Source organism: Orbicella franksi, chromosome 1, assembly GCF_964199315.1.
Source record: "Orbicella franksi chromosome 1, jaOrbFran1.1, whole genome shotgun sequence".
NCBI lineage: Eukaryota > Metazoa > Cnidaria > Anthozoa > Scleractinia > Merulinidae > Orbicella > Orbicella franksi.
Genome location: NC_138145.1, coordinates 1,871,366 through 1,886,206, shown reverse-complemented (window position 1 = coordinate 1,886,206; position 14,841 = coordinate 1,871,366).

Here is a 14,841-nt window from a genome sequence, read left to right as displayed (position 1 = left end):
TATTTCACTTTAAGACTGAAATAGTAGCCGAGACCGCCTTACGAGCATCGTGATTTTGACCAAGTTCAGCTCGATTTCCCGGAACTTGGGGGATATTATCCAGTCTGCGGGACTTTAAGCTAACTCCTGATGGCCTTGGTTTGCAGTGAAATGGACGCAGGAAAACGTTTTGAACGCTGAGTTTCGAGCTTTTGGGCCGAAATACAACCGTATTTCACTTTAAGACTGAAATAGTAGCCGAGACCGCCTTACGAGCATCGTGATTTTAACCAAGTTCAGCTCGATTTCCCGGAACTTGGGGGATATTATCCAGTCTGGGGGACTTTAAACTACCTCCTGAGGGCCTTGGTTTGCAGTTAAATGCAGAAAGCGTAACTTTTTAAAGGGTCACTTTCGATTTTCTGGGCCGAAATATAGCCCCACTTTACTTTAAGACTGGAAGAGTAGCCAAGACCGTCTTACGCGCATTGTGATTTTGACCAACTTCCGTTCGATTTCGCGTAACTTCGGGGATATATTCCAGTCCCGAGGACTCTAAACTAACTGCTGATGGCCTTGGTTTGCAGTGAAATGGACACAGCACATTTTTTGGAACGCTCGCTTTCGAGCTTCTCGGCCGAAATATAGCCCTACTTCACTTCAAGACTGAAAGGGTAGCCGAGACCGCGTTACGCGCTTCGTAATTTTGACCAACTTCGGCTCGATTTGCCGGAAGTTGGCGAATATTTTCAATTCCCGGGGAAGCTAAACTAACTTCCGATGGCCTTAGTTTGCAGTTAAGTGGACACAGCAAAACTTTTTGAACGCTCACTTTCGAGCTTATGGGTCGAAATATAGCCCCACTTAACTTTAAGACTGAAAGAGTAGCCGAGACCGCCTTACTCCCATCGTAATTTTGGTATAGTTCGGCTCGATTTCCCGCAAATAGGAGGATATTTTCCAGTCCCGGGGACTCTAAACTAACTCCTGATGGCCTTGGTTTCCAGTGAAATGGACACAGGAACACTTTTTGAACGCGCACTTTCGAGCTTGCTGGCCGAAATATAGCCCTACTTCTTTTTAAGACTGAAAGAGTAGGCGGGAGCGCCTTACGCGCATTGTGATTTGAGTATCTTCGGCTCGATCTGGCGAAACTTGGGAGATATTTTCCAGTCCCAAAGTCTCTAAACTCACTCCTGGTTGTCTAAGATGTGAGTGAAATAGAGACAAAAATTTTTGAAGCCTTACTTTCGAGCTTCTGGAGTTAAATCTAAGCCCACTTTACCTTAAGACTGAAAGAGTAGCCGAGACCCCCTTAAGCGCATCGTGATTTTGACTAACTTCGGGTGGATTTGCCGTAACTTGGGGGATATCTCCAGTCCCTTGGACGCTAAACTAAGTCGTGAAGGCCTTGTTTGTAGTGAAATGGACACAGCAAAACTTTTTAATCACGCAGTTTCGAGCTTCTGGGCCGAAATATTGCCCCACTTCACTTTAAGACTGAAAGAGTAGCCGAGACCGCCGTATTCGCGTCGTGATTTTGACCAACTTGGTTTAAATTTCCCGGAACTTAGGAGATATTTTCCAGACCCGGGTACTCTAAACTGACCCCCGACGTCCTTGGTCTGCAGTGAAATGGACACAGCAAGACTTTTTGAACGTTCACTTTTGAGCTTCTGGGCCGAAATATAGCTCCACTTCACTTCAAGAGTGAAAAAGTAGCCGAGACCGCCTAACGCCCATCGTAATTTTGACCAACTTCGGCTCGATTTCCCGGAACTTGGGGGTTATTTTCCAGTCTCGCGGTCTCTAAAGTAACTCCTGATGGCCTTGCTCTGGAGTGAAATGGACACAGCACAACGTTTTGAACGCTCACGTTCGAGCTTCTGGGCGGAAGTATTCGCCCAGTTAACTTTAAGAATGAAAGAGTAACCGGGACCGCCTTACGCGCATCGTGATTTTGACCAACTTTGGCTCGATTTCCCGGGAAATGGGGAATATTTTCCGGTACCGGGGACTCTAAAGTAACTCCTGATTGCCTTGGTTTGCAGTGAAATGGACACAGCACAACTTTTTGAACGCTCACGTTTGAGCTTCTGGGCCGAAGCATAGCCCTACTTCACTTTAAGACTAAAAGACTACCCGAGACTGCCTTACGCGCATCGTGATTTTGGGCTACTTCGGCTCGATTTCCCAGAACTTGGGAGATAATTCCCATTCCCAGGCACTCTAAACTAATTCCTGATGGCCTTGGTTTTCAGTGAAATGGACACAGCCAAGCTCTTTGAACGTTCACTTTCGAGCTTCTGGGCCGAAATATAGCCCCACTTCACTTTAAGCCTGAAAGAGTAGCCGGGACCGCCTTACGCGCATGGTAATTTTGTCCAACTTCGGCTTGATTTCCTGGGACCTTGGGGATATTTTTTCCAGTCCCGGAAGCTCTAAACTAACTCCTGAATGCCTTGGTTTTTAGTGAAATGGACACAGGTAAAAGGGGCGCACGCTAGGTTTCCAGGTTGTAGGCCGAAATATAGCCCCACTTTATTTTAAGACTGAAAGTGTACACGAAACCGCCTTAAGCGCATCGAAATTTCTAGCCACTATGGCTCGATCTGCCAAAACTTGGGGGATATTTTCCAGTCCCGGGGACTCTACCCTAACTCTTGATGGCCTTAGTTTTCAGTCAAAAAGTCACAGGTAACAGGAGCGCACGCTCGGTGTCGAGCTTCTAGGCCAAAATGTAGCCCCATTCATTTTAAGACTAAAAGAGTAAACGAAACTGCCGTACGCTTATCGTAATTTTAAGAAAGTATGGCTCAATTTGCCGAAACTTGGAGAATACCTTCCAGTCTCGAGGATTCTAAAGTATCTCCTGATGGACTTAGTTCTTAGTGAAATGGACACAGGTAAAAGGAGAGCACGCTCGGTGTCGAGCTTGTAGAACCGAAATATAGCCCCACTTCATTTTCGGAGTAAACGAGTAGCCGAGACCGCCTTACGCGCATCGTGATTTTGAGCATCTTTGGCTCGATTTGCCGGAATTCGGGGAACATTTTCCAGTCCCGAGGACTCTATGCTAACTCCTGATGAACTTAGTTTTCAGTGATATGTACACAGGCAAAAGGAGCGCACGCTCGGTGTTGAGCTTCTCGGCCGAAATATAGCCCCACTTCACTTTAAGACTGAAAGAGTAGGGGAGACCGCCTTAAGCGCATCGTGATTTTGAGCACCTTTGGCTCGATCTGCCAGAACTTGGGAGATATTTTCCAGTCCCAAGGACTCTAAACTAACTCCTGATGGCCTAAGATGTCAGTGAAATGGACACAGGTAAAATTAGTGCACGCCCGGCTCGAGCTTCTAGGTCGAAATACAGCCCCACTTAATTTTAAGACTGAAAGAGTAGCCGAGACCGCCTTACGCGCATCGTGATTTTGGGCCACTTTTGCTCGATTTCCCGGAAGTTGGCGAATAACTTAAAGTCCCGGGGACGCTAAACTAACTCCTGATGACCTTGGTTTGCAGTTTAATGAACACAGCAAAACATTCTGAACGCCCACCTTCGAGCTTCAGGGCCGAAATATAGCCCTACTTAAATATAAGACTGAAAGAATAGCCGAGAGCCCGTTTCGCGCATCGTAATTTTAATCAACTTCTGCTCGCTTGCCTGGAACTTGGAGAATATTTTCCAGTCCCGGGGACTCTAAACTAACTCCTGATGGCCCTGGTTTGCAGGGGAATTCACACAGCACAAATTCTTGAATGCACACTTTCGCGCTTCTAGGCCGAAATATAGTCCCACATCACCTACGACTTAAACAGTAGCCGAGACCGGCATGCGGGCATCGTGATTTTGACCAACTTCGGGTCGATATTCCGGAAATTGGGGGATATTTTCCAGTCCCGGGGACTCTAAACTAACTCCTGATCGCCTTGCTTTGCATTGAAATGGACAGAGCAAAACTATTTCAACGCTCACTTTCGAGCTTATGGGCCGAAATACAGCCATACTTTACTTTAAGACTGAAACAGTAGCCGAGACCGCATTTAACGCATCGTGATTTTCATCAACTTCGGCTCGATTTCCCGGAACTTGGGGAATATTTTCCAGTCTCGGGGACTCTAAACTAAGTTTTGATAGCTTTGGTTTGCAGTGAAATGCACACAGCAAAACTTTTTGAACGCTCACTTTCGAGCTTCTGGGCCGAAATATAGCCCCACTTCACTTTAAGACTGCAAGACTAGGCAAGACCGTCTTGCGCGCATCGTGATTTTGACCAACGTCTTCTCGATTTTCCAGAACTTGGGAAATATATTGCAGTCCTGGGGACTCTAAACTAACTCCTCATGGCCTTGGTTTGCAGTGAAATGGACACAGCAAATTTTTTGCAGCGCTCACTTTGGAGCTTCTGGACCGAAATAGAGCCCCACTTCACTTTAAGACTGAAAGAATAGCCGAGGCCGCCTTAGGCGCATCGTGATTTTGACCAACTTCGGCTTGAGTTGCCAGAACTTAAAAGATATTTTCCAGTCCCGGGGACTCTAAACTAACTCATGATGGCCTTGGTTTTCAGTGAAATTCAGAGAGGAAAACTTTTTGAACGCTCACTTTCGAGCTTCTGGACCGAAATATGGCCCTACTTCACTTTAAGACTGAAAGAGTAGCCGAGACCGCCTTACGCGAATCGTTATTTTGACCAACTTCGTCTCGATTTCGCGGAACTTAGGGGATATTTTCCAGTTCCGGGGACTGTAAACTTCTTCCTGAGGGCCTTGCTTTGCAGTGAAATGGGCACAGCATAACTATTTGAACGCTCACTTTGGAGCCTCTGGGCCGAAATATACAGCCACGTCACTTTAAGACTAAAAGAGTAGCGGAGACTGCTTTACGCGCATGGTGATTTTGACAAACTTCGGCTCGATTTCCCGTAACTTGGGGGATATTTTGATGTCCCGGAGACTGTAAACTATCTCCAGATGTGGCTTGGTTCGCGGTGAAATGGACACAGCAAAACTTTTTCAACTTTCACTTTCGAGCTTCTGGGCCGAAATATAGCCCGAGTTCACTTTAAGAATGAAAGAATAGCCGAGACCGCCTTACGCGCATCGTGATTTTGACCAACTTTGGCTCGATTTCCCGGGAAATGGGGAATATTTTCCGGTACCGGCGACTCTAAAGTAACTCCTGATTGCCTTGGTTTGCATTGAAATGGAGAGAGCAAAACTTTTTCAACGCTCCCCTTCGGGCTTCTGAGCCGAAATATAGCCCCACTTCAGTTTAAGACTGAAAGAGTGGCGAACACCGTCTTACGCGCATGGTGATTTTGACCAACTTCGGCTCGATTTCCCGAAACTTCGGGGATATATTCAAGTCCCAAGGACTCTAAACTAACCCCTGATGGCCTTGGTCTGCAGTGAAATGGACACAGCAAATTTTTTTGAACGCTTACTTTCGAAATTCTGGGCCGAAATATAGCCCCACTTCACTTTAAGACTGAAATAGTAGCCGAGACCGCCTTAGACGCATCGTGATTTTCACCAACTTCGGCTTGAGTTGCCAGAACTTAAGGGATATTTTCCAGTCCCGTGGACTCTAAACTAACTCATGATGGCCTTGGTTTTCAGTTAAATCGAGAGAGCAAAACTTTTTGAACGCTCACTTTCGAGCTTCTGGGCCGAAATACACAGCCACGTCACTTTGAGACGGAAAGAGTAGCCGAGCCTGCTTTACGCGCATCGTGATTTTGACAAACTTTGGCTCGATTTCCCGGGACTTGGGGGATATTTTGATGTCCCGGACACTGTAAACAATCTGCTGATGTGGCTTGGTTTGCGGTGAAATGGACACAGCAAAACTTTTTGAACTTTCACTTTCTAGCTTCTAGGCCGAAATATAGCCCGAGTTCACTTAAAGAATGAGAGAGTAGCCGAGACCCCCTTACGCGCATCGTGATTTTGACAACATTCGGCTCGATTTCCCCGAACTTGGGCGATATTTTCCAGTCCCGAGGAGTCTAAACTAACTTCTGATGGCCTTGGCTTGAAGTGAAATGAACACAGCAAAACGTTTTGAACTTTCACTTTCTAGCTTCTCGGCCGAAATATAGCCCCAGTTCACTTTAAGAATGAAAGAGTAGACGAGACCGCCTTACGCGCACGTCATTTTGACAAAATTCGGCTCGATTTCCCCGAACTTGGGCGATATTTTCCAGTCCCGAGGAGTCTAAACTAACTCCTGATGGCCTTGGTTTGCAGTAAAATGGACACAGTAACACTTTTTGAAGGCTTATTTTCGAGGTTCTGGGATGAAATATAGCCCCACTTCACTTTAAGACTGAAAGAGTAGCCGACACCGCCTTACGCGCATCGTGATTTTGAGCGACTTCCGCTCGATTTTCTAGAATTTTGGCGATATTTTCAAGTCCCGGGGACTCTAAACTAACTCCTGATGGCCTTGGTTTGCAGTGAAATGGACGCAGGAAAACGTTTTGAACGCTGAGTTTCGAGCTTTTGGGCCGAAATACAACCGTATTTCACTTTAAGACTGAAATAGTAGCCGAGACCGCCTTACGAGCATCGTGATTTTGACCAAGTTCAGCTCGATTTCCCGGAACTTGGGGGATATTATCCAGTCTGCGGGACTTTAAGCTAACTCCTGATGGCCTTGGTTTGCAGTGAAATGGACGCAGGAAAACGTTTTGAACGCTGAGTTTCGAGCTTTTGGGCCGAAATACAACCGTATTTCACTTTAAGACTGAAATAGTAGCCGAGACCGCCTTACGAGCATCGTGATTTTAACCAAGTTCAGCTCGATTTCCCGGAACTTGGGGGATATTATCCAGTCTGGGGGACTTTAAACTACCTCCTGAGGGCCTTGGTTTGCAGTTAAATGCAGAAAGCGTAACTTTTTAAAGGGTCACTTTCGATTTTCTGGGCCGAAATATAGCCCCACTTTACTTTAAGACTGGAAGAGTAGCCAAGACCGTCTTACGCGCATTGTGATTTTGACCAACTTCCGTTCGATTTCGCGTAACTTCGGGGATATATTCCAGTCCCGAGGACTCTAAACTAACTGCTGATGGCCTTGGTTTGCAGTGAAATGGACACAGCACATTTTTTGGAACGCTCGCTTTCGAGCTTCTCGGCCGAAATATAGCCCTACTTCACTTCAAGACTGAAAGGGTAGCCGAGACCGCGTTACGCGCTTCGTAATTTTGACCAACTTCGGCTCGATTTGCCGGAAGTTGGCGAATATTTTCAATTCCCGGGGAAGCTAAACTAACTTCCGATGGCCTTAGTTTGCAGTTAAGTGGACACAGCAAAACTTTTTGAACGCTCACTTTCGAGCTTATGGGTCGAAATATAGCCCCACTTAACTTTAAGACTGAAAGAGTAGCCGAGACCGCCTTACTCCCATCGTAATTTTGGTATAGTTCGGCTCGATTTCCCGCAAATAGGAGGATATTTTCCAGTCCCGGGGACTCTAAACTAACTCCTGATGGCCTTGGTTTCCAGTGAAATGGACACAGGAACACTTTTTGAACGCGCACTTTCGAGCTTGCTGGCCGAAATATAGCCCTACTTCTTTTTAAGACTGAAAGAGTAGGCGGGAGCGCCTTACGCGCATTGTGATTTGAGTATCTTCGGCTCGATCTGGCGAAACTTGGGAGATATTTTCCAGTCCCAAAGTCTCTAAACTCACTCCTGGTTGTCTAAGATGTGAGTGAAATAGAGACAAAAATTTTTGAAGCCTTACTTTCGAGCTTCTGGAGTTAAATCTAAGCCCACTTTACCTTAAGACTGAAAGAGTAGCCGAGACCCCCTTAAGCGCATCCTGATTTTGACTAACTTCGGGTGGATTTGCCGTAACTTGGGGGATATCTCCAGTCCCTTGGACGCTAAACTAAGTCGTGAAGGCCTTGTTTGTAGTGAAATGGACACAGCAAAACTTTTTAATCACGCAGTTTCGAGCTTCTGGGCCGAAATATTGCCCCACTTCACTTTAAGACTGAAAGAGTAGCCGAGACCGCCGTATTCGCGTCGTGATTTTGACCAACTTGGTTTAAATTTCCCGGAACTTAGGAGATATTTTCCAGACCCGGGTACTCTAAACTGACCCCCGACGTCCTTGGTCTGCAGTGAAATGGACACAGCAAGACTTTTTGAACGTTCACTTTTGAGCTTCTGGGCCGAAATATAGCTCCACTTCACTTCAAGAGTGAAAAAGTAGCCGAGACCGCCTAACGCCCATCGTAATTTTGACCAACTTCGGCTCGATTTCCCGGAACTTGGGGGTTATTTTCCAGTCTCGCGGTCTCTAAAGTAACTCCTGATGGCCTTGCTCTGGAGTGAAATGGACACAGCACAACGTTTTGAACGCTCACGTTCGAGCTTCTGGGCGGAAGTATTCGCCCAGTTAACTTTAAGAATGAAAGAGTAACCGGGACCGCCTTACGCGCATCGTGATTTTGACCAACTTTGGCTCGATTTCCCGGGAAATGGGGAATATTTTCCGGTACCGGGGACTCTAAAGTAACTCCTGATTGCCTTGGTTTGCAGTGAAATGGACACAGCACAACTTTTTGAACGCTCACGTTTGAGCTTCTGGGCCGAAGCATAGCCCTACTTCACTTTAAGACTAAAAGACTACCCGAGACTGCCTTACGCGCATCGTGATTTTGGGCTACTTCGGCTCGATTTCCCAGAACTTGGGAGATAATTCCCATTCCCAGGCACTCTAAACTAATTCCTGATGGCCTTGGTTTTCAGTGAAATGGACACAGCCAAGCTCTTTGAACGTTCACTTTCGAGCTTCTGGGCCGAAATATAGCCCCACTTCACTTTAAGCCTGAAAGAGTAGCCGGGACCGCCTTACGCGCATGGTAATTTTGTCCAACTTCGGCTTGATTTCCTGGGACCTTGGGGATATTTTTTCCAGTCCCGGAAGCTCTAAACTAACTCCTGAATGCCTTGGTTTTTAGTGAAATGGACACAGGTAAAAGGGGCGCACGCTAGGTTTCCAGGTTGTAGGCCGAAATATAGCCCCACTTTATTTTAAGACTGAAAGTGTACACGAAACCGCCTTAAGCGCATCGAAATTTCTAGCCACTATGGCTCGATCTGCCAAAACTTGGGGGATATTTTCCAGTCCCGGGGACTCTACCCTAACTCTTGATGGCCTTAGTTTTCAGTCAAAAAGTCACAGGTAACAGGAGCGCACGCTCGGTGTCGAGCTTCTAGGCCAAAATGTAGCCCCATTCATTTTAAGACTAAAAGAGTAAACGAAACTGCCGTACGCTTATCGTAATTTTAAGAAAGTATGGCTCAATTTGCCGAAACTTGGAGAATACCTTCCAGTCTCGAGGATTCTAAAGTATCTCCTGATGGACTTAGTTCTTAGTGAAATGGACACAGGTAAAAGGAGAGCACGCTCGGTGTCGAGCTTGTAGAACCGAAATATAGCCCCACTTCATTTTCGGAGTAAACGAGTAGCCGAGACCGCCTTACGCGCATCGTGATTTTGAGCATCTTTGGCTCGATTTGCCGGAATTCGGGGAACATTTTCCAGTCCCGAGGACTCTATGCTAACTCCTGATGAACTTAGTTTTCAGTGATATGTACACAGGCAAAAGGAGCGCACGCTCGGTGTTGAGCTTCTCGGCCGAAATATAGCCCCACTTCACTTTAAGACTGAAAGAGTAGGGGAGACCGCCTTAAGCGCATCGTGATTTTGAGCACCTTTGGCTCGATCTGCCAGAACTTGGGAGATATTTTCCAGTCCCAAGGACTCTAAACTAACTCCTGATGGCCTAAGATGTCAGTGAAATGGACACAGGTAAAATTAGTGCACGCCCGGCTCGAGCTTCTAGGTCGAAATACAGCCCCACTTAATTTTAAGACTGAAAGAGTAGCCGAGACCGCCTTACGCGCATCGTGATTTTGGGCCACTTTTGCTCGATTTCCCGGAAGTTGGCGAATAACTTAAAGTCCCGGGGACGCTAAACTAACTCCTGATGACCTTGGTTTGCAGTTTAATGAACACAGCAAAACATTCTGAACGCCCACCTTCGAGCTTCAGGGCCGAAATATAGCCCTACTTAAATATAAGACTGAAAGAATAGCCGAGAGCCCGTTTCGCGCATCGTAATTTTAATCAACTTCTGCTCGCTTGCCTGGAACTTGGAGAATATTTTCCAGTCCCGGGGACTCTAAACTAACTCCTGATGGCCCTGGTTTGCAGGGGAATTCACACAGCACAAATTCTTGAATGCACACTTTCGCGCTTCTAGGCCGAAATATAGTCCCACATCACCTACGACTTAAACAGTAGCCGAGACCGGCATGCGGGCATCGTGATTTTGACCAACATCGGGTCGATATTCCGGAAATTGGGGGATATTTTCCAGTCCCGGGGACTCTAAACTAACTCCTGATCGCCTTGCTTTGCATTGAAATGGACAGAGCAAAACTATTTCAACGCTCACTTTCGAGCTTATGGGCCGAAATACAGCCATACTTTACTTTAAGACTGAAACAGTAGCCGAGACCGCATTTAACGCATCGTGATTTTCATCAACTTCGGCTCGATTTCCCGGAACTTGGGGAATATTTTCCAGTCTCGGGGACTCTAAACTAAGTTTTGATAGCTTTGGTTTGCAGTGAAATGCACACAGCAAAACTTTTTGAACGCTCACTTTCGAGCTTCTGGACAGAAATATAGCCCCACTTCACTTTAAGACTGAAAGGGTAGCCGAGACCGCTTTGGGAGCATCGTGATTTTGACCAACTTCAGCTCGATTTAGCGGAACTTGGGGAATATTTTGCAGTCCCAGGGACGCTAAGCTGACTCGTGATGGCCTTGTTTTCCAGTCAAAGAACACAGCAAAACTTTTTGAACGCTCACTTTCGGGCTTCTGGCCCGAAATATAGCCCCACTTCACTTTAAGACAGAAAGAGTAGCCAAGACCACTTTAAGGGCATCGTGATTTTGACCAACCTCAGCTCAATTTCCCGGACGTTAGGGCATATTTTCTTGTCCTGGGGACGCTAAACTGACTCCTGATGGGCTTGGTTTGCAGTGAAATGAACACAGCAAAACTTTTTGAACGCTCACTTTCGGGCTTCTGGCCCGAAATATAGCCCCACTTCACTTTAAGACTGAAAGAGTAGCCGACACTACCTTACGCAAATCGTGATTTTGACCAACTTTGGCTCGATTTTACGCAAGTTGGGGGATATTTTCCAGTCCCGGGGACTCTAAACTAGCTCCTGATGGCTGTGGTTTGGAGTGAAATAAACACAGGGAAACTTTTTGAACGCTCACTTTCAAGCTCCTGGGCAGGAATAAAGCCTCACTTCACTTTAAGACTGAAACAGTAAGCGAGACCACCTAACGCGCACCGTGATTTTGACCAACTTCGGCTAAATTTCCCTGAACTTGGGGGATATTTTCCAGTCCCGAAGACTCTTATTTAACCCCTGATGCCCTTCGTTTGCATTGAAATGGATACAGCAAAACTTTTTGAACGCTCACTTTTGAGCTTCTGGGCCGAAATATAGCCCCACTTCACTTTAAGACTGAAAGACTAGCCAAGACCGTCTTGCGCGCATCGTGATTTTGACCAACGTCTTCTCTATTTTCCGGAACTTGGGAAATATATTGCAGTCCCGGGGACTCTAAACTAACTCCTGATGGCCTTGGTTTGCAGTGAAATGGATACAGCAAAATTTTTGCAGCGCTCACTTTGGAGCTTCTGGACCGAAATAGAGCCCCACTTCACTTTAAGACTGAAAGAGTAGCCGAGGCCGCCTTAGGCGCATCGTTATTTTGAGCAACTTCGTCTCGATTTCGCGGAACATGGGGGATATTTTCCAGTTCCGGGGACTGTAAACTACTTCCTGAGGGCCTTGCTTTGGAGTGAAATGGGCACAGCATAACTTTTTCAACGCTCACTTTCGAGCTTCTAGGCCGAAATATACAGCCACGTCACGTAGCCGACACTGCTTTACGCGCATCGTGATTTTGACAAACTTCGGCTCTATTTCCCGGAACTTGGGGGATATTTTGATGTCCCGGAGACTGTAAACTATCTCCTGATGTGGCTTGGTTCGCGGTGAAATAGACACAGCAAAACTTTTTCAACTTTCACTTTCGAGCTTCTGGGCCGAAATATAGCCCGAGTTCACTTTAAGAATGAAAGAATAGCCGAGACCGCCTTACGCGCATCGTGATTTTGACCAACTTTGGCTCGCTTTCCCGGGAAATGGGGAATATTTTCCGGTACCGGACGCTCTAGAGTAACTCCTGATTGCCTTGGTTTGCATTGAAATGGAGCGAGCAAAACTTTTTCAACGCTCCTCTTCGGGCTTCTGAGCCGAAATATAGCCCCACTTCAGTTTAAGACTGAAAGAGTAGCCGACAGCGTCTTACGCGCATCGTGATTTTGACCAGCTTTGGCTCGATTTCCCGAAACTTCGGGGATCTATTCAAGTCCCAAGGACTCTAAACTAACCCCTGATGGCCTTGGTCTGCAGTGAAATGGACACAGCAAATTTTTTTGAACGCTCACTTTCGAAATTCTGGGCCGAAATATAGCCCAACTTCACTTTAAGACTGAAATAGTAGCCGAGACCGCCTTAGACGCATCGTGATTTTGACCAACTTCGGCTTGAGTTGCCAGAACTTAAGGGATATTTTCCAGTCCCGTGGACTCTAAACTATCTCATGATGGCCTTGGTTTTCAGTTAAATTGAGAGAGCAAAACTTTTTGAACGCTCACTTTCGAGATTCTGGGCCGAACTATACAGCCACGTCACTTTGAGACTGAAAGAGTAGCCGAGACTGCTTTACGCGCATGGTGATTTTGACAAACTTCGGCTCGATTTCCCGGGACTTGGGGGATATTTTGATGTCCCGGAAACTGTAAACAATCTGCTGATGTGGCTTGGTTTGCGGTGAAATGGACACAGCAAAACTTTTTGAACTTTCACTTTCTAGCTTCTAGGCCGAAATATAGCCCCAGTTCACTTTAAGAATGAAAGAGTAGCCGAGACCGCCTTACGCGCATCGTGATTTTGACAAACTTCGGCTCGATTTCCCGGGACTTGGGGATATTTTGATGTCCCGGACACTGTTAACAATCTGCTGATGCGGCTTGGTTTGCGGTGTAACGGACACAGGAAAACTTTTTGAACTTTCACTTTCTAGCTTCTGGGCCGAAATATAGCCCCAGTTCACTTTAAGAATGAAAGAGTAGCCGAGACCGCCCTACGCGCATCGTGATTTTGACAAAATTCGGCTGGATTTCCCAGAACTTGGGCGATATTTTCCAGTGACGAGGAGTCTAAACTAACTCCTGATGGCCTTGGTTTGCAGTGAAATGAAAACAGTAACACTTTTTGAAGGCTTATTTTGGAGCTTCTGGGATGAAATATAGCCCCACTTCACTTTAAGACTGAAAGAGTAGCCGAGACCGCCTTACGCGCATCGTGATTTTGAGCAACTACCGCTCGATTTTGTAGAATTTTGGCGATATTTTCAAGTCTCGGGGACTGTACACTAACTCCTGATGGCCTTGGTTTGCACTGAAATGGACGCAGAAAAACTTTTTGAACGCTCAGTTTCGAGCTTCTGGGCCGAAATACAACCGTACTTCACTTTAAGACTGAAATAGTAGCCGAGACCCCCTTAGAGCATCGTGATTTTGACCAGGTTCAGTTCGATTTCCCGGAACTTGGGGGATATTTTCCAGTCCGGGGGACTTTAAACTAACTCCTGATGGCCTTGGTTTGCAGTTAAATGAACAAAGCGTAACTTTTTAAAGGGTCACTTTCGAGCTTCTGGGCCGAAATATAGCCCCACTTTATTTTAAGACTGAAAGAGTAGCCGAGACCGTATTACGCGCATCGTGATTTTGACCAACTTCCGTTCAATTTCCTGGAACTTGGGGGATATATTCCAGTCGCGGGGACTCTAAACTAACTGCTGATACCCTTGGTTTGCAGTGAAATGGACACAGCACATTTTTTTGAACGCTCAGTTTCGAGCTTCTCGGCCGAAATATAGCGCTACTTCACTCTAAGACTGAAAGAGTCGCCGAGACCGCCTTACGCGCGTCGCGATTTCTGGAAACTTCGGCTCGATTTCCCGCAAATAGGAGGATATTTTCCAGTCCCGGGGACTCTAAACTAACTCCTGATGGCCTTGGTTTCCAGTGAAATGGACACAGGAACGCTTTTTGAACGCGCTCTTTCGAGCTTGCTGGCCGAAATATAGCCCTACTTCTTTTTAAGACTGAAAGAGTAGGCGGGAGCGCCTTACGCGCATTGTGATTTTGAGGATCTTCGGCTCGATCTGGCGAAACTTGGGAGATATTTTCCAGTCCCAAAGTCTCTAAACTCACTCCTGATTGTCTAAGATGTGAGTGAAATAGAGACAAAAATTTTTGAAGTCTTACTTTCGAGTTTCTGGAGTTAAATCTAAGCCCACTTTACCTTAAGACTGAAAGAGTAGCCGAGACCCCCTTAAGCCCATCCTGATTTTGACTAACTTCGGGTGGATTTGCCGTAACTTGGGCGATATTTCCAGTCCCTTGGACGCTAAACTAACTCGTGATGGCCTTATTTTGCAGTGAAATGGACACAGCAAAACTTTTTCGACACGCAGTTTCGAGCTTCTGGGCCAAAATATTGCCCCACTTCACTTTAAGACTGAAAGAGTAACCGAGACCGCAGTACAGGCGTCGTGGTTTTGACCAACTTCGGTTAAATTTCCTGGAGCTTGGAAGATATTTTCCAGTCCCGAGGACTCTAAACTGATCACCGACGTCCTTGGTCTGCAGTAAAATGGACACAGCAAAACTTTTT